Source organism: Pangasianodon hypophthalmus, chromosome 15 (genome assembly GCF_027358585.1).
Source record: "Pangasianodon hypophthalmus isolate fPanHyp1 chromosome 15, fPanHyp1.pri, whole genome shotgun sequence".
In the NCBI taxonomy this organism is placed as follows: Eukaryota; Metazoa; Chordata; class Actinopteri; order Siluriformes; family Pangasiidae; genus Pangasianodon; species Pangasianodon hypophthalmus.
Window position 1 is genome coordinate 21,885,777 of NC_069724.1, and position 22,338 is coordinate 21,908,114.

Consider the following 22,338-nt stretch of genomic DNA (forward strand, 5'->3'; position numbering starts at 1 on the left):
CTCCGATTAAAGGTTCTTGCCTCAGGAAAGAAAAGACTGAGTGCTTTTTACGGTCGCTACTAAACACACAGCACATGTGCTCTGAGGCGAGCGAGTTCATGAGCTATCCAAGATACTAAGTAAACAAATTACAGCTCAATATCTGTCCATGTGACTCCCCCCTCACCACCCCTCCAACCCCCCTCAAGCCCCTCACCCCCGCCCTCACCCCGCCTCATCTCCCCTCACCCCCCTAAGTGATACTGTTGGTTTGTTCCCTGCTGGAAAGGCATTTTCCCTGCTAAGAGCTGTGGTCACTGCTGAGGAGAAATAAATGAACAGCAAAGCTTCGTTGTGAAAAATGTCCTTTTGCCTCCCTTCATCTAAACAACTACGAGTCTGCACTGATTGCCTAGGACTGGTATTTAGAGATGTGTCGTGTTTCACACAGGGCCAACTTGGAGAATTTGATGTGAAAAGCATGGCCTGGGATTTGGCTCGAGGGATCTGCTGCTGCTTTAGTGATGCTCTTGTTTTCAGCTGCGGGATATGAGTGCATTCCTCTTTAAAAAGTGCCCCAAAAAGCAGAGGGGAGGTGAAAATTCCTTTATGTTTAAGCTTTTTTTTTTTTTTAACATTTTCTGCACTAAAATGTGTAGTAAGTAATGGGGGCCTGGACAAATCTGGCCTCATGGAGAGCCGGATGTTTGAGAAAGGCAATATTGTGACTAAAATCTTTCCCAGAGAGAGAGAGAGAGAGAGAGAGAGAGAGAGAGAGAGAGTGCAAGACAAAGTTAGAGTGCAAAGCTAGAGAGAGTGGTGAAGAAACCACATCTGTTTTCACTCAAAACAAACAGCATGAACAGCTAGAGCCTGTTATTAAAGGCTTTCTCGAGTCGACCGAGGACCAAGGGACGGCCCACAAGAGCACATTTAGGCAATGTTTCTTGAGTGGACACTTATTGAGTGGGATGAATAAGTGATGTGGAATCTCAATCAGTCATTTCGGTCACATTGCCCAAACCGAAAAAAATGCTGCTCCCCACTGGGCCGTGATTTGGGAAGAGTGAAAAAGACAACAGCTTAATTCATTTCAGTAAGTGACTGCGGTACAATACTTGTTTACATTTTACATTCACATTTATTAATTCGGCAGACGCGTTTATGCAAGCGACGCAGAATACAGAATACAGTCTAAAGCTGTTCAAGTAGCGACAGTAATGCAAACATTACTGAACAAAAAACAAGTGTGAGAACATTGTATGAAGAACAGAAAGAGGCTTAACTGAACACATAAACACACAAATGATATGATCTCGGGCATAGCAGTGTTACACAGCAACAAGAACGAAGTAACATATGTGTGGTGGCCTGGGAAAACCCCTCATATGGTAGAAGTTTGACATTTTCTACTATAGGTTGAAGAGTACAGGAAATGAAACTGGTGTCCAGCATTTTTAAAGTTTAAGGGTTTTAAGTTCTAACATTTTAAAATATGGATTCCCTTAAAAATGAAAAAGGAGAAAAATTAAAATTTTAAAATTTTTATTGATTTTTATTGATTTAAAATTTTTATTGATTTTCAAGATTTCACACACTGATTGTCTGAAAGAAAGAAAGATGTGGGGAAGGGGAAGAAACCCAAAAGAACAATATAAAGCAAGGAAGAAAAAGACTGAGTAAGAAAAAGTGAAAAATAAATAGATAAACACATACTATATATATATATATATATATACACACACACACACACATGCATATTATATTGCGGTTTTATGCCCTTTTCATATATATATATATATATATATATATATATATATATATATATATATATATATATATATATATATGTATGTATATATATATATGAAAAGGGCATAAAACCGCATTATAATATGCATGTATAAGCATATATATATATATATATATATATATATATATGCTTTCTTAAAGTAGGGCATAAAACCGCAATTTGGGTCAAAACAGAATTTTTCTCCAGAATTCAGCTGCAGCGACAACCAATGGGGTTCTCAGATCATTACGTGTGTAACCACAAAGAACATGTGTCCTTGATTGGTACATTATTGGTGTCACTATTTCCTCCATCAGGGGCATCTTCCTTAAATGCTATACCTGCGAAGCCATTTTTGCAAACTTTCAGATCTGGTTTTGTAGCATAAATTACGTGTTATTTGTGAAAAAAAACACACTTACAGACTGTTGGTTTCAGTCTGTTTCATAAATTTGCCAGGGGAAATCCCTTAGCCACTCAAGGTTGCATCTGTAAGACTTGATTCTAACATCAGATTAGTCTGATTTACCAAGGCTGATTCTTGATCTAGACATGACTCAGTATCAAGGTCTTCTTGCAAAACCTCATGTATTGACTGTCTTTTGTTAACCTTGCAAGCCCTGACAGAATCTTAGATTTGTTTTCCATCTTAGCCCTCTTAGCATTTTGCATGACTAAGCTTGATGAGATTCTCTGGCAGATCAGAAATACTTAAAAAAAACACATGCACCAAGCACTGAGTTCATAAATTAAATTACTGACTATACAACAACTATGTGCACTAGGACTCCAAATTATTCTGTTTGATTCTACTTGATTCTACTTGATTGCTCTTAGAGTAGTTAGAGGGGTTGTGATCTTCCTGATATTATATAGAATGAATGTGCAATAATTGTCATGATGGAAAGCTGTCATCAGTTGTTCCACCAAGGTTCCTTGTGGACCTCAGTGGTAATAAAGATTTTGAGCCAAAATGGACAGATATGTAATGAATTGAAGGACTAGCTAGAAAGGGAGCTCTGTCTTTGAAAGCTTGAGCTGGAGATGGTGATCTTTCATTCAGTTTGCACTGTCTTGGGCCATGCCAAGATGCATACAAAGACCAAGGTGTCCTCCAAAAGGAGTGACCAGCAGAGTTGAGTGTCATCAGCATAGATAGAAGAAGCCATGCAACTGGACTGCTATTCCCAAAAAAGGCCAAGCACAGATCCTTGTGGTACACCAGATGCAACTTTACAGTTACCTGATTCAGCTTTAACTCCTGAGTGGCATGGTGGCACAGAACCACAAAGCTGACTTACAGCTCCAGGCTCCCTGATTCAATACTGAGCCCAGGTTAGTGTAGTGTTTTGCATGTTCTTCCTGTATCTGAGTGGGTTTTTTCCAGGATCTCCAGAAAGAATCACAGGTACAGTTGAGTGTCATCAGCATAGCAATTAGTTGATGCAGCTTTAACTCCTGGCTGGTTGCTTGGCAGGTAGCACTGCTCCCTCACAACTCCAGGGTTCCCAGGTCAATCCTGAGCTTGAGTTACTGCCAGTGCAGTTTCACATGTTGTCCCTGTGTCCATGTGGGTTTCCTCCGAGTTCTCCAGTTTCCTGCCACCTCATAAATACATGCCAGTAGGTGGACTGGTTACGCTTATTGCCTGTGTGTGCAATGGACTGGCATCCCATTCAGGCTGTGTCATTGCCTAACGCCCAGTGTTCCTGGGATGGGATGCAGATTCACCGTGACCCTGACCGGGACAAATGAATGAATAAACTGTACCTCCTTGTCCTCAATGAAACCTAGTAGGCCCTTGAGAGTAGAATTTGACTATTTGAGTTTATTCCCTGGGATGTCAAGGTTGGAGAGAGTGGCAGTTAGAATTTGATGGTTCATGAAATTGAGAAATGAGAAGTTGCTGACAGCTCTTACTGATCATAGGGTGTTTGAAAGTCTGTATATCACTTCGTGTGATGCCTTAAGCTTTGGCATTTTGAGTTATATGTGGGTGATATAGGCGACTGCAGAGATGTAAGAGAGATGCTAAGATGTGAGGGGATGAGATCTGTTTCTTTTTTACTCCGAGATCTTGCTTTGATGTATTTCGACATTTCAAGTAAAAATTTCTAGTTTGTAGACTGTCTAAACATCTACCTCGAGTTAATAAAGATAGTTTTTATTAAGAAGTCTTTTAAAAGACTTGCTTCTAAGGCAGACTGTTAAATTATTTGGGGACAACCTCCCTAGAGCTAAATTATTTACCTCTGCTTGATGAAGAACCCAGTCTGCTGCTGTTCCATAAACCTGCCCATCCCATAAACTTACATGAATATGTCTACGCATATGTGTGTGTGTGTGCACGTGTGTGTGTGCGTACTTCCATCCTCATACTCCCCACTTCAATTAAATCAGTGTGTTGTGTGGCTCATGTTCCAGAAAGGAACTAGGGCTTGTTGTTCTCATGCAGAGGTTGAACACTTGGTGTGTCGTGCACGTGTTCAGCCAGCGGTCTTGCAAAATAACATTTGTGTCTCACCGTGAACAGAAATTCTGCACTTCCTGCTGACTCCAGATGTGTTGATGTGTGAACCAAGTATATGCAATGATTTCCAATTCACCTACTGTGACTCAACAAGCCACATACTATATATGTGTGTACATTAATTATACAAAATGAGCTTCATATTTTGCTGTCCTAAATCCCCTATGATTAAAGACAAATACATTATACTTCACTCTGACAGTTCTGATGTTGGCACACCTGGATGTTGCAGAAGAACAAAGAGGCCATGTCTAAGTGAGAAACTGTGTGTTAAAATCCACCTGAGGACAATTTAAGCAAATCATCACTTTCATTTTCACTCTCTGTACCTTTTCATATCCACTGTTAGCAGTCTAACAGTTATTTGTGCCTCTTGCACCAAACTAATAGTGATACTAATGAAATACAAATGAAAATGTGGTATGTGTGGGTGAGATGAAGGAGCTGTAGTCCCTGCTGAGTTCACTTCATCCCTGCATCCTGCAATCCTGCATCAGCTCCTCACAATACTCCTGGCACCACAGGCGTCGAGATATACAGACACAAGACATCAAAGGCACAGCATCTGGAAGGATCAATTCTACATTACTATAGGGCATCGCTGAAAAAAATGGGATTCATATTTTCCATCGGGAGCGGATTTCGCTCTTCTCACACAGAGTAGAAAAGACTGCACAAAGTGCCTGAGGAGAAGTAGTTCGAAATTGAAAGTGGACAAAGGCCTGTATAAGGCTGTATAAGATCATCATATATTATATATATATATATATATATATATATATATATATATATATATACACACACACATCATTTCTCATGCAGGATTAAAAATTGCTCACATTATGCTTTTATTCTGCAGATTATTGCAGCAGTTAAAAGAACCAACGAATCAATTGGTGTTCAAATTCGCCTATACTAGAACTCAGTGGGAACCACCGGAGATTGCATATGCACAAAGCTAAGCTAAATATTTTCTAATCCTATATGTACATACCTCTATGTGTTTACATTTGGGATTGATTTTAATTAATAACATTTTTACAAATGTTCTCATTTGCCAGCCATTGTAGACTTCAAATACCTACTGCATCCAAAAAAAAAAAAAAAAAAAAAAACTGACACTGACTGAACAGGCCCTCTGACAGGTAACTGTTTTGTCCTGGTCAGGGTACTGGTGGATCCGGAAACACTTGGTTCACTCTAATGAAACCAGCAGTTAATTGGCTGGGTCCACCAGTTGACAACCCCTGACCTAGATGATCTTGCCTTCTACAACACCTTCATTCAATCATCAATCACAGCCAAATTTACATCCATAAATACTCTTAAACTACAAGTTGGCTGTCTCATTCGACCCCAGACACATTCATCATCAACATGTCATCAACTGCTATGGCAATATGCAATGTCTTTAGTCCATGTGGGAGTGTATGGCATTTCACAGCCCTTTTTTTACCCTTTAGTAAGCACTCTTCCTTAGATGGATAGTGTTACCTTGCTATGCCATGACGTCTCATCCATTACAACATCTTTCCTTGGCCATGCCAGTCTATTCAGAGAGACGAATGTCTCAAACCCAAGGACAGGGCACTAATGACAGTTCTGAACATAAGATAGGACACACCCTGACTGATCAAAATCACACTGTGTGGAATAGGAATTGGGTTTTGTCTAATAAACAGGTTGGCACTCAAAGCATAAGTGATGATTTGCGCCACTCCAGGAACACAAGAGTACATCATTTATCACTGAGGAAAATGGAAAGGAAGGGAACTACTGTACATAATCATCACTCATCTTGCAAAAGGCAGGTGCCTTCAGTTCTCGGTTAACAGCAACATTTATTCACTTCTACCTGCAAGGCTAATGTAAGAGGGCCCAGGAAAGACAGAAAATTATAAAGACAGAGGTCATTATAACTTAATTGGCAAGTGTGGTGGAAAAAAGAAATGGAGTGCCATTAATTTCCAGCAGCTGAACAGGAGAACCAAAATGGCTAATAAATACCATTACAGGCAAAGCAAAGTACATTTTGTCTAATTGCTTATATTGTGAACTGATAACCTTTTAGCATTTGTAAAAGCACACAGTGTGATGTTATTTTGTATCGCATTAGCTTCTGTGGATTCTGGCACATTCACATCCATCATTTCCAAAGCCATCTTATGCTTTTAACATTTTCAGTGTTTAAAGGTCATTCACAAAATTATTTGAAAAAAAAAAAAAAAACTTTAATAAATGCAGTAAATATTTAAACACTGCCATTTCTTTTTCCAAGAGTATGGTACTACTGATGTACAATTAAAGTATTGACAATTTTTTTAAAACAAGTACCAGACAATGAAAAATGCCATTATGTAAACATTAAACAGTCCAACTTCGGTTTTGCTACTAGACAAGAAAAACGTCAAAGAATTACTACCATCATTATTACCATGTGCTAATGAAATGTTGTATTGAAATATTGATCATTATCTGAGTCTTTAGTTCAGTTTTAGTGTTTAATTAATGTGTCTAGTGCAAACATCAAGATTCTTAATGGTTATATTAAAAAAAAGATTCTGTGAACCATTCTTTCCCCCATCACTCCCAATGGTGTATTTCACATATACCTGGAATCTGTAAACTATAAACTACTGAACAACTGCTTCCCTGAACAGTCTGTGTTCCTCGGTCTTCATTAGGCATGTAACTGAACACAAATACCTTATTCAGAATGAACAGATCATGTGTTCTAAACAGATACAAACACAGATATGAATAAGAGGTAAACTGTTGAGGTGTTCATCATGACTTTCTGGACAAACAAAGACCATGTTCATTAACACGACTGTACAGCGTTCATTGATTGATCCTTAGTAACTGCCTGGTCAGAGTTGCAGGGTTTAAATTAGGCTACTGGCTTGTTTACATTTTGGGAAACCTAAATTCATTAGAAAATATTGCCAGCAGGTACAAACAAAAATAATAACTGCTTAAATAATAACAGAAAACAGTCTTATACACATTTCTAGTTGAGATTGATGTAGCTGAGGTTAAGGAACTGTCAGAGCCAGAATTCACACATCATGCTGACTGTGCTGCCATTTCTACCTCTGGATTTATTTTCCAGTGTTTTTTTTTTTATCTTTAAAACTTCTGGTACATATTTTCAGTTAACTCCTCATTGACAAACCTCATTCCAAAGTTAAGCATACAAAAAGGATGAAATCAGTCTCTCTCATACAGCATAATACAGTGTTCGAGCCAAGACATGTGGCAGAAACAAAATTTATGCCTGAAGTTTTTCTCAGTTGCTCTTCTAATCCACTGTATTTTGTTAATAACGGTGATGACAAGGCATGCTCGACTAGAGGCGCTTCTACAAGATTATCTCCCAGATCGCTTAATCCACTTACAGTCAGCAGTTTTTTCCAAAACAAAATCCTCAAAATCACCATGACTGGTGCTGTACCTGGGCCATTTCCAGCTGGTGGGACTGGAAAGTGTGTGTGTGTGTTCATTGAAATTGTAGTGAAAGAACTTTTTTTTTTTTTTTTTTAAACACTTTTTTGTATTTGAAAAAGTGCTGCTAAATATAACTCAGACACTGTGCAGCATTTAAAAAAATCAATCGAATATCTCAGATAAATGGATGTCTTAGAATGAATAATAGATAAATGAAAAGGTATGGGAGCAATAAGAGATATGTGTCAGTATGAAAGGATGAAAGGAAGAAAAAGGGGAATGCACAGAAAGGGGGAGAGGGAAAGAGGTGGAAAGCATGGGGCCCCAGACAGGCTGGAGCAGCGCAGGAAAAGCTGTTTTTTCGCTGACAGGGAGGAGAGAGTCAGCCAAGAATAACCTCTTTTCCTGTCATACAGCTGGTAAGAGAGGTATTGAGCACTCAGCAACAGAGAGACCAGAAGAAAAGAGAATGAGGGATTGAGAAGAAGAGAGAAATGCCTGAGGAGTCAACCCTCACCTGGGCGGTGTCAGGATTCTTCTCTCTCTCTGACTTCATTTTCTACTCATCAGAAAGTCGTTCCCAATTTGTACTGGTGCATTATGCACTCAGTATGTGCTATATGCACTTCCAATATGTCTGGCTGTTTGGGAGAACCCTTCAGATGATGCTGTGGTTAGATTTGGCCAAAACTGGGGTTTTTATAACTTTTTTTTTTTAATAATTTTGACAACACAGCTTTAAGAAACCATAAATACGTATGCTACCTTGCCTTGGTTATCTTTTTGTGAAGAAAACGGTCAGAATGCTAACATGTCTAAAACCTTTCTAGCTAAGTCTGATTTCCTCATACAGTGAATGTCAGGCTTTGATTAAGTTGTAGTCAAATAGACTACAAAAAAATCCTAATCAATTCAGTCTGTAATCAGAGAGCAGCTGTCAGAATGAATGTTTTTTTCTCCTTTTTTTTCTTTATTTTTGGACTTTTTCTTTATTGTTTACTTTAAAATGCTAGAACCTGAGACACGTACATAGAAAAGCAAACATTTCAGTTCAGGAACGTCTGTAGTTTTCATAACTATATATAGCTCAAAATGGTAAAATTTCACCATATGAAGGGTTTTCCCAGGCCGCCTCACATACGGTATGACAAATAGGTGCTAGTAGGAGCTCAGTAGTTAAAATTCTGAGCTAGTGATTTAGAGATTATCAATTCAAATCCCAGGATTGCTAGAGAACCAGAGGTGTCTTGTAAACGAATAGGTAAAATGAAAATGTAGATGTAAATGTTCTTGTGTGTTCACACTAAGTTCAATTTATAGAAATTACACGTTTAAAAAAACTCAGCTGTTCATCTCTTCAGACTTGGAATTTTCGCTCAATGGACTTACTGCATCACTGGAAATGAAAAGTTTCTCTTTCATTAATAAGTACCAAAAAATGAACTAATATAAAACACCCAGAGCATAAATTTTATTAATAAATATTTCTTGTCATAAAATACTGTACTGATGTGTCATACACCATAAAAAATCACAAAACAATTACATTTGATTGTGGATATGGGAGTGACATGCATTATATTTCCAATCAAGAATTCCTGTACCATTGAATATGACATGCAGGAAGATCATGTCAACACACACCCACAACTTGGAATGCAAATGACAATTCTTAAAGTACTCCACAATATCACCATGGAAGCAGGACAACACAAATTCCCAAATATTTGGCTGTGGCTGTGGTTTAAATGAAAAAGACAGGCTAATCAAGAAACCTGGGCAACTGAATGCTTATTCCATGCTAAATGAAAGGCTGATAGTTATCACAGCATTCACTAATACTGTATATTAAACATAGTGTAAGAAGGTTAGGATATAACATTGCAAAATGTTAATATTTAATTAATAATTCTTCGCTTTACAATGGTTTACATGTTTTTTTATCAGGTTAATCAGTAAGATATAAAACATGACTGGACCTGATTGGAAATTAACCATGTGGTGGTGTAAAGCTGTTGATTATTTTCCAATAACAGTTTGTCCCAAATAGTTTTATTCTTCTTATAACACAGCAATTTGCAACTAGTTGAATTATTTTTATTCATAAAGAATGACATCATACATTTCATCTGTTTATAGTTACATTTAATGTTGTAAAGTTGTGAAACAAAACAAGTTAGTTTTTAAAGATAAGACAAAAAATGCGGCCTGTAACATTACCAAGAAACCCCTCAGCCCTCCACGCTGAAGACTTTTCCATGTCGGAAAACTTAGTGACATCATCATTACCTCTGACTGCTGACACTGGAGACTCCTTCCAAAAACAGTAACTAAACAACATTTCCAAACTTTTAATTTTAAAAATTAAAATTTTTTTAATCCATTTATGTGGAGCGTCCACCATACAATTTTGTGTGTAAACTGTTTCTATAGAAACGCAAACGTATTAGAATTAGTGCATTAATACAAACCTGAATGGAATTACAGCCAGCACTAATTTCAAGAGCTGCTATAGAAAATTAAACAATCTACCGTGGTATAAAAACTACTAGTGCATGGAAGAATTAGAATTGGGTCACACAGCACTACGTTATTCATACAAAGCTAGCTAACATAGCTAATGTTAGGAATGAACAAATAGCTTTAATTGTTATTTGTTGGTACTAAAAAAAACCATGAGTTTTACCATAGAAACGTCAACATTGTGTAAACATGTGAACTCGGATCTGTGAGAAAAATTAAACTGTTCTCCTAAAGAGAGACAAAGAAAAACAACTCCAGAAACCTATCCCCTGTTCTCTTTTTCTCCCATTTTTCGCATTTGAATTTTTATTTTCAGCAGGAACAATATAACAAACCAATCTTCATACTAAGTATGATGTCTGCTTTGTTATGTTTAGAGCTATTTCTGCATCCATTTCTTAATCTGTAGTGCATGCTGGGATTCCTACTCTCTGGAAGCCTGGTAACAAACAGAGGCACTAAGTAGATGCAAAGAATCATGAAAGAGTGAACGAGATAGGGAGGAATTGAGTGCAGAGAGAGAGAGAGAGAGAGAGAGAGAGAGAAAAAGAAAGATGTCAGAAAAAAGAGCAGAGACAGAGCAATTCCCCAAGGTCTTCAGCGCAGCACGGTCTTCCGAGAGCACATGTCTGCCTTCTGAATCAACGCCTCACCTCTTCTCTCTTTGAAGAAGTTACTTTGCCATGCTGTTTCCCCCAGTGGCGGCGCCTGCACCGCAACAACACGCTGCTGCTTGTCTTTATATGCTTGATTTTTATTCGATCTGCACCAAAGGCTTGTGACATTGGCTCCTGAGGGCTGTGGGCCTCTCGAGAAACAAAATCAGCAAGAGAGTGTGATTCTGAGTCAACAGAAATACAGAGTAACTCATCAACATGTCAAAAGGCTGTAGGGGAAAATCCCAGCGCTCCCGTAAACCACCAACAGACAGAAGTCAAAATTGAGCTGTAACACGACTAAGCTGCATGTTGTTTGTTACAGATAATGTCTTGTTTTGGGTGTGTGGGTATTTTCAGTGTACTTATGATTGGGTTACAGGAGGCAGGCCTTGGAGTTATTTCTCATCATTCACAGAATTGAATGTTAATCTGAAGGTTATCTGAAGGAAATCTGAAGACTTCATCTTTATCTCAACCGCTTTGCCTTTTCAAAAGCAGAATCTCTTCATTTTTTAACTGTTGTCCAAGTTCTAGGTCCTAAATATGGGTAACAACATGGTTACTTAGTAATAATTCTATTAATTTTCTATTAGTGCCATCTGTAAATCAACTCACAGGTTTATCTCAATGCGCTCAATGTAATAAGTTACGCAGGGACTTGAATGGTGGATGCGCCACATAATTTAAACCTAATAAAACATTCATTTAAGGAAGGGTTGCTATTTAATTGCTCTTTTTAATTTTGTAAAATGCATGATTAAATAAGAGATAACAATAAAAGTAATAAAAGTTAATTCTTCAGCAATATTGGCAATGGCTTTGAATTACTTGCTAGTATGTTGTGGTTTTTAATTTGTTTTCCTTTCTTAACATGTGGTATTACATTAAGATTAAATGTTTTGATGCAAAATTTCCTTGGTATGTTAAGTAATTATACAACTATGATGCATTTTATTTTATTCATTAATTATGAATAGCTAGAATGAGTCAGGCATTTCCTTGAAATGCCTCATAATTAATAATTATACTGTGTGCTTATCAAAATAATTACTCATCACTTTGGTATGGTATTTCACTTTGATTTGGTATTTGTACCACGCATTTACTCAGTTCTCTTAACATTTCAAAATATCTTTAAACAGATATCTTTAATCAAAATCTAAATTTTGGATCATTTTGGGTGTCTGGAGTTACTTACAATTAAGACAAGCACAGAGTAGATTAAGATCATTCTTGCACCCTATTTATTTAAAATAAAATGAGAGTAAGATGGTGTAAAACAAAGTATGTTCACAGATGTTCATAAATACTGCACTGAATGTGAATGTCTCTTTTCCCATTCTCTCTCATGCAGTGAAGCAGAGTCTGTTAACCAGGTGCTGCACCCTGGTGTGTTGCTGAACTCTGAAACACGTACAGTACACAAACACTTATTCAATTATGTATCCTGGAAAAAGAGCGAGAACGAATATATAGGTGCTCAAAAACACTGATATACTGTACATCATCAGGGCATCCCAGCATGCAGTCCTTCATGTAGCAGCCCATATTCTGGATCTTCTGAACTGGGACAACACTTACAACCAGCACACAGATCGATCAGTTCCTTTTAAGATTCATGGTGCTCTTCTTGGGGAGGTGATTGGCAGGACACTTTATGGTAACATCTGCTTGTAGTTTCACTGATATATTACTGCTAAAGCGTTAAATACAGTACACGTATTACTAGCATTAAAAGGGGATTTGGGTTTGCTGCAGTTCTTCTTCCAGGTGCCATAAACATGTCTGGCTGGGTATCACTGTGCAATTCTTATCTGGCTACGATGAGTCAGGCCAATCATTAAAAAAAAAAACAGTAAGGAGAGAGACTGTAAGTGAGAAGACTGAAAAACAGACTCGTATCACTAATTCAGCACTTCAGTCTGAAACAAGAGAACTTACAAAACTCAGTTCGGAGTTTTTTTATATATATAAATTGTAGTTGTAATTGTTGTTTTAATGGGATTTTTTTAATCTCACTCACACAAATGTGTACAGACACAAGAGATGTACTTTTACTGTGTTACATTCATTTATTTGTGACTGAATATCAAATGGTGTACACTACATATAGGGTCATACCCCAGTTTAAGCGCATGGAAGTCAGGTCAAATATTGTTTTTAAAAAGAAAAAAATTTAATCGATCTAATGTTAATAATGTAATATATTTCGTGTAGTTTTTTCAGACTTTCCACTTGATGTGTGTGTAGTGCAGCAGGCAGTGGGATTCAGAACAAGTAGCAAGTGCTATAGTTACAGCTGTGGAGCGCAATTTTTAAAAAATATATACTTGCCAAGTAATATTTTGTTTTGCTAAAGTCAGTAGCAAATGATTGGTGACTGCCAGCTTACCAAACCTGTGCGCCAGGCAACTATGAATAAAAAATTAATATCTCGGACCCTAATCTTCTTGTCCTGTGCACCTGGGATTCTGATTTGTCCGCCCCTACCTTACAAAGTTCTTCATTAGAAGTTGAGGGGGCATTTTGTTTGTTTTTTCCTGGTCTGAGGTCAGGAATTGTGAGTTATGACCTCTAGTCAAATGCAGCATGACTAACAGAATGTGTGTTAAAGTATGTGAGGTGTTGAGGTGTTTAGTTTGCTGGGTTTCCTGGTGCCACATCTTGCCTAAACAGTATTTACAGATTTTGACCCCAGGTCAAATCTAATCGATGACCTCTGCTGTTTGTGCTTTGTATCGTTGTGCATTCTGTTTGCATATTTTATTGAACTTGCTTTGGATGAGTGTCTGCCTTAATGTCCGTGTTAAAACAGGAATCCACATCTCCCCCACCACCACCAAGCCCAAGGATAACAAGGAGTTCAGTTCACATTTATTTGTCTAGCACTTTTAACAATAGAAGATGTCAATAGGAACAGAAATCTGGATGCAGAGCTAGATCCCTAATGACCAAGCCAGAGGCAACAGTGGTGAGGAAAACCCCCCTGAGATGACTTGAGAGGAAAAGGAAACCCACCCTTTTCTTGGTGATTATGTGCATTCTAGTATACATCTGTTAAAGAACATTGTGTTGAAAGGACGTTTGGAAGTCTTCAGCTTATGTATAAATATGCAATGTGGTGAAAGAACCTTTATGTGACCTTTAGTGAACAATCAGTTTAGCTTGCACAGACGGAACTGGTTTTGCCACCACACACTACAGCATCCACGCCAGGACATTAGAGGGAGAGGTGGGTATTTGCTCCAAGCATAGAAAACAGCAGAAGCCACAGGGAGGGCGGTTGCCTTTGATAAAGCTTTGGTGGAGCAGTGTTTTTTCTACTCTTCAATACTGCTTTTCATCATGCACTACCTTTACTTTATAGTACTAATGAGCATGCAGCATTGGAACAAACAAAGGCATGCTGACAGGTAGCTCATACAGAGAGACAAAGAAGATGGATGTCCTTATGATTACAGTAATAAGAGCTAAGATTTGCTCAGATCTTGACTTACTTGCAAGTAGAAGAGGAGGAAAGGCTGTTCTCCAGTCTTTCAGGTGAACCTTTGGCACAAGTGTTAGATCGCAGATTTCTCACTATGGAGATTCTCCAGGAGCTTTGCAGTAAGGATCAGCAATGTGTTGCTTTATGGAAGATATGGTTTGTTTGCAAGACTATGTTGGGCACCAGAGAGAGAGAGAGAGAGAGAGAGAACATAGTGTTCAGCTCACGTCTGGTCTTTTTCTGCCAACTGGTCTGATGGCAAGAGGTTATACTGAGTACAGATCAAAGCATTTTGGTGTGAAACAGACAGAGTGGGAAATTTGTCTCAGACAGTGAGGAAAGGCCTCCACCAAATCAGTGAATTGCAGCAATCAACAGCTGTAAGGTTACACAATTCAGATAACATCCTGGGTATTGCACATCCTGCTTCAAAACAACACCAGGATAAAATCAGAATGTCACACATGTAAACGGGACCTAAGCTCCTTATATTGGTCAGTACCAAAGGAACCTAATGATAGACCGGAGTTGGGCTTGCAGGAGTGCTCATTGCTGATTGGACACAATGTGTGACAATTTTACTTGGAAAGAAACCTTTCATTATAAGATTACTATTTACTCCAAAAAACTAAAACAAGCATGAACCTGACAGAAAATTTCAACTTATTCTGACCAGTGACAAGCTGCCAAAACACAGGCCAAGCTGGTCCAGCTGGTGAACCATCTTTGCCAGTTGGTAAGTGCTGGTGGAAAGAAATCAACTTATTCAAGTATTGAATAAAAGAAATTTGGATACATTGAATAAAAGGAATTTGGAAAATACCTTACTAGCTGGTAAAAAATGAGTCTACCAGCTTGACCAGCTCAGCCTGTGGTTTGGCAGCTGGTAGATGGTCACAATAATATGGATTTTTCAGCAGGGTTCTGCTGTTATATACCACTACCATCTACAATAAACAACCAGTTCCATCACGTTTGATCATCAATTCTGAGCAAATATGCTTACATTTCATACTCAGTCATGCTGTATTGCACAAACCAAACAGCATAACACTATACTCCTACACAATGTTTTGTGTATTGGACTTTTACTTGATGAATTTTTGAACATATTCTTCCCTAATATGTGTCTAATGAAGTGTGGGTAGTTTTTTCTGTGCTATATGTTCCGGTATTCACACTTTATTTAACCACTCAAAACTGTACAAATCTAACAAAGAGACTAAACAGGAATAACATTCCTCAAAGGTGAAACCCAGGTCTTTGGCTGTTCATATACACATATTAACATGTACAAGTCCGCAGACACTCAGACACAGACACACACACACACACAGACTGACAAACACACATGACCATGACATCAGCACACACTGACCTGCGTGGCCTCTGGAAGGCTTCGGTTTCCTGAAGCCAGTCTCGTAATGACAGATACAGTTTCAGAGTCAAGTTTTAAACATTCCCTGATTCTCTCCATCTCAGTAGCACACATGGCTCTAGCCAGCACACATGTGGTTAATAAGCTGACGCTGTGCAGGGCCTCTCTATGTGGCCAAGGGAGGCCCTGCACAACCCCAGCCAGCTAAAATAACCAAATAATCAGAATTTCTAAAAACAATGGCTTCCTGACTTTTCCCCGAACTCTCACCTTAGCATTTTGGGGTCACAGAGCCTAAACTTGAACCACCCCCTTCTACTGTGTTCAGCTAACTGTCATTTCTGTTTAACCCAACTCTCGATCATCAAAACTGAGAGACAACAACAGACCTAAACCAGGTCCAGCTGTAGGAGACACTGCTATATAACCCTTTTCCCAGCTCAGAGACAAGCAGGGCTGCTTTCAAAAGAATGTCCTGTATTGTTTCATATCTACATCTATTTCACCATCAGAAGAGCTCGGCACATTTTCTGTACCCCATACTGGTAATGAAGCTCCTTTGGAGGAATGTGTTTTGCTAATTATTTGCACTTTACTTGAGGTTTTTCTTTCATCTAATACTTTAGGCTTTTACTTACTTACTGATATTTTAACATCTCTGCCTAGTTTTTGAAGATCCATAAAGATTATTGGCCCATGCCCACAACCTGTCCCATTAAAAGAAGCAGGAACTTAAAGCTGCCAATGACTACATGGCACAATCACAGTCTCTTAAGAGAGTTTGAAGAGATTTATAGACCTCAACTGGGGAAATGTTTGAGCAATTTAAGAACACAAACAGATTTGTTAAGAACCTTTAAAAATAGTGCACTACAAAATCAAGCCAACCTTGTACACAAACAGCAAAACACATTTGGTTGGCAAGACATAACCAGAGTTACCATGGTTACCATAGCTGGTCATATCACTCACAATATGTGTAAATGTGAAAGAGCTAATGCTTAATAAAAATCTCTAAATATATAACATTAAAAACATTGCTTAACTCATTTAAACTCCACATTGAATATGTTTATGTTGAAATATTTGTGATTTTGGTGCTAGCTTCTTGGTCGATGTTGTCTTTTCGTTATTCCTATGAGAAGTTAGCGGTTGTCTGCGATGCTGACATCACATGAGAACATTATTAGGACAGCTACAATGGTGATTTTAATAGGAGAAAATCTCAAACATATTGATAACGATAATGGGCAGGTTTCATTGTTAGCTCCTAAAACAAAAGAGCACAGCTTCTTTTCTCACGCACCATTTTCCAGTTTATCATCATATTAACAAGAAATCTAATGTAGAAATTGTGGAGCAAACATTGGACCCCAAAATGCAATGCAGCGATATGACGGAATTGTGGCAGAGACTCGGCTCGACTAGTCAGTGATCTACTAAATAACAAACACAATGGCGTAGATCAAGGAGGGTGGTATTAGCATGAAAGTTCAAGCTTTGGAAGCTGATCTGTTTGAACAGAATGTATAGATGAGAAGGTGAGAGAGCTGGACAGACCTAAGGATTAAAGCGCTGATGCATAGGTCACTCTATTATGAATATTGACATGCAAGACATTAAGGGTGGATTTTTCCTTTAATATCGACCCTCAAATCAGGCTCATTTGCTGAATGTGCTACTTGAATTGTTCTCTTATAAACATTATCTCTGTCTTTTATTCCCCATGCAAGAAAACAGATTCCTCAGATGGTTGTAATTTAGATTCAATACAAGGAAGACAATAGTCCCTTCTATTTTCCCTCACAGACATATGATCCCCATCATAAGAACAACAACCCGCTTATTCTCTCCGACACCATATATTTACATTATTCAATAAACATTTATAGATGGAAAGCATTGCATTACTATCCCTCAGGCCTGAAAGAAAGCCTTTGCATCTCTTTTCCTACACAAGCATACATCATCCATTTACTGAAAGGCGATTGACTACAGCTGAATGCGTTAATAAAGAGGGAGATTTAAAAAAAGCAACTGTTTCGTGAGGTTAGAGCAAATTCGATAAGCTTTCTTTTTAAGTATTGGCTGATGTTAGATAGTGTGGTTGTGTTTGTGTGAATGCCCACTCACTGCAGTTGCCCTGTCACTTCTAAAGAATCAGTGAGTGGGGGAAAAGAATAAATTCAGTCAAATTTCAAACCCTGTATTAAACACCAATATGACTATCAAATATATTGTAATAATTATCATTTATCATCATATGATACATTTTTAATGAAGCAATATTAAAACTAGGGTTTTCCGAAACAGTCTTTTCACCTTAAATTTACCTTAAAGGTCCTTAAATTTACACATATTGTCAAAAATAAAGAATAGCAATGAGATTGATTCATTCTCTGACTTGCAAGTACATTCATATAGTAAAGGTATACTACATGTTCTTTTAGTTCATTCTTATTTCTACTGATACAGCATTTTACCTGTTATTTCACTATATTTTAATCTTAATTACAGCCCACATACCGTATGAAGTAGATTATGCATTTTACTATTTTGCTCAAAGAAAAACCCTCACGTTAATTGGGGGAAAAAAAGCCAAATTATTTGGCTTATAAAATGTTTGAGGGAATTAGCAACCAAGAGGCCACAGGTAACCCTCAACACGATGCTACCACCACCATGCTTCACCATGGGGATTCCACCAAAAAAGTTCCGGGGGGTGGAAATTATAAGTCTCCCGTTTCAAAAAGATCTGGCAACCCCGGATGTGTATTAATACCACCTGTGCTTTACTTCCATTTTATGTGTCATTATTTCCCTTTCCACTTTCAGGGTTTCTGCTTCTTCTTCTTTTTTTTTGACATGACTAAACAGTCCTGATCATGAAAGAGGTCAAGATGTCTGAGTTTAATCAAGCACTTTGCATTAGCAATGTTTACTGGATTTCATCAGCTTCAGAACAGATCCATGGCTCTCGTCAGACATTACTAATCTCTCTTCGATCTGGCCGCCAGTGCTGCACTATCACAAAAGATTCTCTATTCCCATGGTGAATTCAATCTGATTTCTCACACCTTCTTCGGCAAAAAAAAAGAAAAAAAAGAGAGAGAATGGAGATGGATCTCAGCTGGAAGGGAAGCAGAAATTCTAATGAAATTTGACTCCAAAGTGGCCATACTCTTAGGCAGCAGGTTGTACATGAATAAAAAATGTCCTTTTAAGACAGATTCCTTAAGCAGTTCACAAACTCTAACACTGCCTTATAAAGCTCTAATAATATTCTATAAATAATTTGACAACTTATAATCATGTCGTAATGCCATGTGCATGACCTTTATAACAAATAATGACCTGTGAATACTCGTCTTTCGTTTTTAGTACAAATAAGGAATACACACCGAGCTTGCACCTTATGATTCTGCTAAATCCTTGTCAGAAAACACGGTTTCTTTTAAGCGATATCAGAGTGGTATTCCTGTTAAAAGCTCTCCTGACCCATAATCACACAAACAAGTTTAACCGCCTTGTACAGCAAGTGGAATATTCGGAGAAAATTCATCCACCACACGACAATTAAGCTGTCTGTGTGCATCGAGTTTGTCTCCTAGGAAAGCTTGGTCCTTACTGGGACTACAGCTCTACATAATCCCTTCTTTGTATTACCAAATGAAGTAATGCAACCAGACTAGGCACATTTATGAAACCATAAATTGAATGCTTATAAAGGAAACATTGTGAGAGCAGGACTGCTGGTGGAGCTCAGGGGCAAACACGTCTCTCGTCGAATGAGGCCGAATTGAGAAACCAGTTGTGAAATTAGTGTTTCTACATGAACATAAACAGGAGTAAATCACCTCTTTTGCAAACCATGCATATTCTTCGTATTCCAAAGTCTCTGTTGCAAATGATGCCTTTTATCCAGAGTATGAGGTAGAGGCTTTTAAGGATTGCAAAATTATGAGGTATGTGATTTGAGTTCTACCCGGAAAGGACATTATGGAAAGAACTTGTGAGAGTGTGTGACTTCTAAGCTCCACCACAAAAACCACACTGGGATAAGAGCCAGACCAACCGTCAAACCCTGGTAGATAGTTCATTTGAACAAGGGACGGCAGACATCAAAAGATCCTATTGTTCCTGAAAATTTTAAACAAAAAAGTCTGGGAGAATGTTCCTTTCCGAGCACAAAAGCTTATTCTCTAGACCTTTCGGAATAATGCAATTAAATTCGGAGTCTGTTTTCTGCTTTCTGCTGCCAGTCCACGTGAACACAGACTGTCCTGCTTTCTGTAACTAAAGGACAGAATTGCTTAATACTATTTCTCTTGTTAATGCGTGTTGCTAAATCACTATGACTAGAGTGTCAAGACAATGGAATGAGAACACTGTCAAGATGTATGTGATCATTCTTCACCTTTATACATGCTTTTTGAATGACATGAGGGGCTTTCATGTTTTTGTCCTGGATAAAATGATCAATTTAATGACTTCAACATGGTCGTAAATAAATTTATCAGTGGAGGCTGGATTTGTAAATATAAACATCTTTCAAAAAGCTACAATTCACTTTGCTATAAAGGAAATTTTTTACAATTTTCAACCTAATCTATCATGTTTTTCATGTAATAATAAAGAAAAAACACACTTATAATTAAAGTCGAGAGGCAGTTGTTGGTTTAAGAATGCTTTCCTGAATTCTTCAGGCAAATTTATTTGTAAACTATGCTAAACTGACTTAAATTAAGCTAAGTCTGTCGAATTTGTCCTTTCAGAGATGTGAAGACATTTTCACAAGGAGGAAGTTGTGAATTTGTGAATATGTGGGTTTGTGGTTACCAGTTGTAGTCAACACTGAAGTTTTCACCAGAATTACATCTTACTGTATCAATACAATGTAAATGTAAGAAAGCAGGATAAAAGCTATTTATACCACAGCACTTTTGAATCCTCTACTCTGAAGGTATTGATTCATTTACTGCAACAGAAGCTCTAACAGTAGTGCTAGCTGAAATCCAAATCACAGGTTTATATTAACATGTTAGCATGTCTATAGTTAACAAACTAAAAATGTGTATAATTGTTAATATGGTCAAGTTTTCTGTTAGGTGACATTTAGCATTTTTGGAAGGAGTCTCCAGTGTCTAGACTTTATAACAGTGATGTAAAAGCTGCAAGATTTCCGACATGCTGTGGTATAAGAGGAATAAAACACATTGGAGCAACAATAACTATATACTGAAATAAGGTAATTGCAGTTTTGAATTTACACTAAATATTCACACATAAGGTATTAAGTGTTTTGGTTTACACGTTACACTTACACTTTAATTATAAGTGAATTTCATATTTACATTTTCTGTTCTTTTCTGGTTTCCTTGTGTTAAGATTGTATGCATATATTTGCTTTAGAAAACAACATAAGGTGTATTAAGTACTTTTCTGCATTCTCAGGTGCTAGCATTGTACCTGCAAAGATAATCCATACTATTTTTTGGAACTTTGCAGTCTTTTAATATTAATCTCAGTGTCTTGGGACCAAGTCCTCATGGTTATAGAAGGAAAAAATTCCGATTATAATCCTCATATAAGTTTTAGTAGCATATTCAAAGCATGCTATAGCATAAGCAAACAATCAAGCAGGTTCACTTATCGCTATTGTACACACGTTAATACACATCTATGTGACATCCCTGCAGAGAGCAAGTATGATGGATGACTTGATCCGGTAGAGCTCATTGACTTGGCGGACCACATACGTAGTCACACGTTTATTCTTTCATTCATTCTTGCTGGAACTTTTTTTTTTTTTTTTCAGACAAAGTGCTGTTCCAGCATGCTTTGGCAGGACGGTTGATGGCCAACAGTTATAGCCTCGTCTCTTTATGAAAGACGTGAACAAGCTGTTCTGTGACAGGGTACAGTAAAGCTTATTCTGGCTACAAGTCAAGCTAGTTGCAAATAGGAGTAGCAATACGACTAGGAAAATATCTACTCCTGTAAGAGTTCTGCAGTTTGCCAACTTTATTTTGCTCTTTCTACAAAAAGTCAGGGAGGCTATTGAGAGATTTCTTACAGAAAGTAAAAGCTTTGAAGTGGAGTAAAAGCCTTTTGATCCGTGCTGAAACTCTAAATACGTGTCAGTGTGGATATTTGTTTGAACGTGTTCAGGATCTCAGTGTTGATAAACCTGCTAGGAGGATATAACAGGAGAATGATGAAGATCATGGGGAATAAAAATATAAGCTCGCTCTATGTCAACTGATTGTTCCTAACAGCTGCAAAATTTGAACAGTAACATCTGTGGAAAGTTAACTATGCAACTGACATTCACTTTCCTTGAAAACCTAAGGCAAGTCCTTGATCACAGGAGTTAGAAAAGTATTTTATTTTTATAGTGCTTTTTACAGTGCAGATTGTTTCAAAGCAGCCTTACAGGCATCAGTGAACAAGTCAAGGGAGAACGTGGCAAAGAAAAACTCCCAAGATGGAACTAAGGAGGAAGCGACCTTGAGAGAAACCTAAAGTTTTCTTTTATTTTTA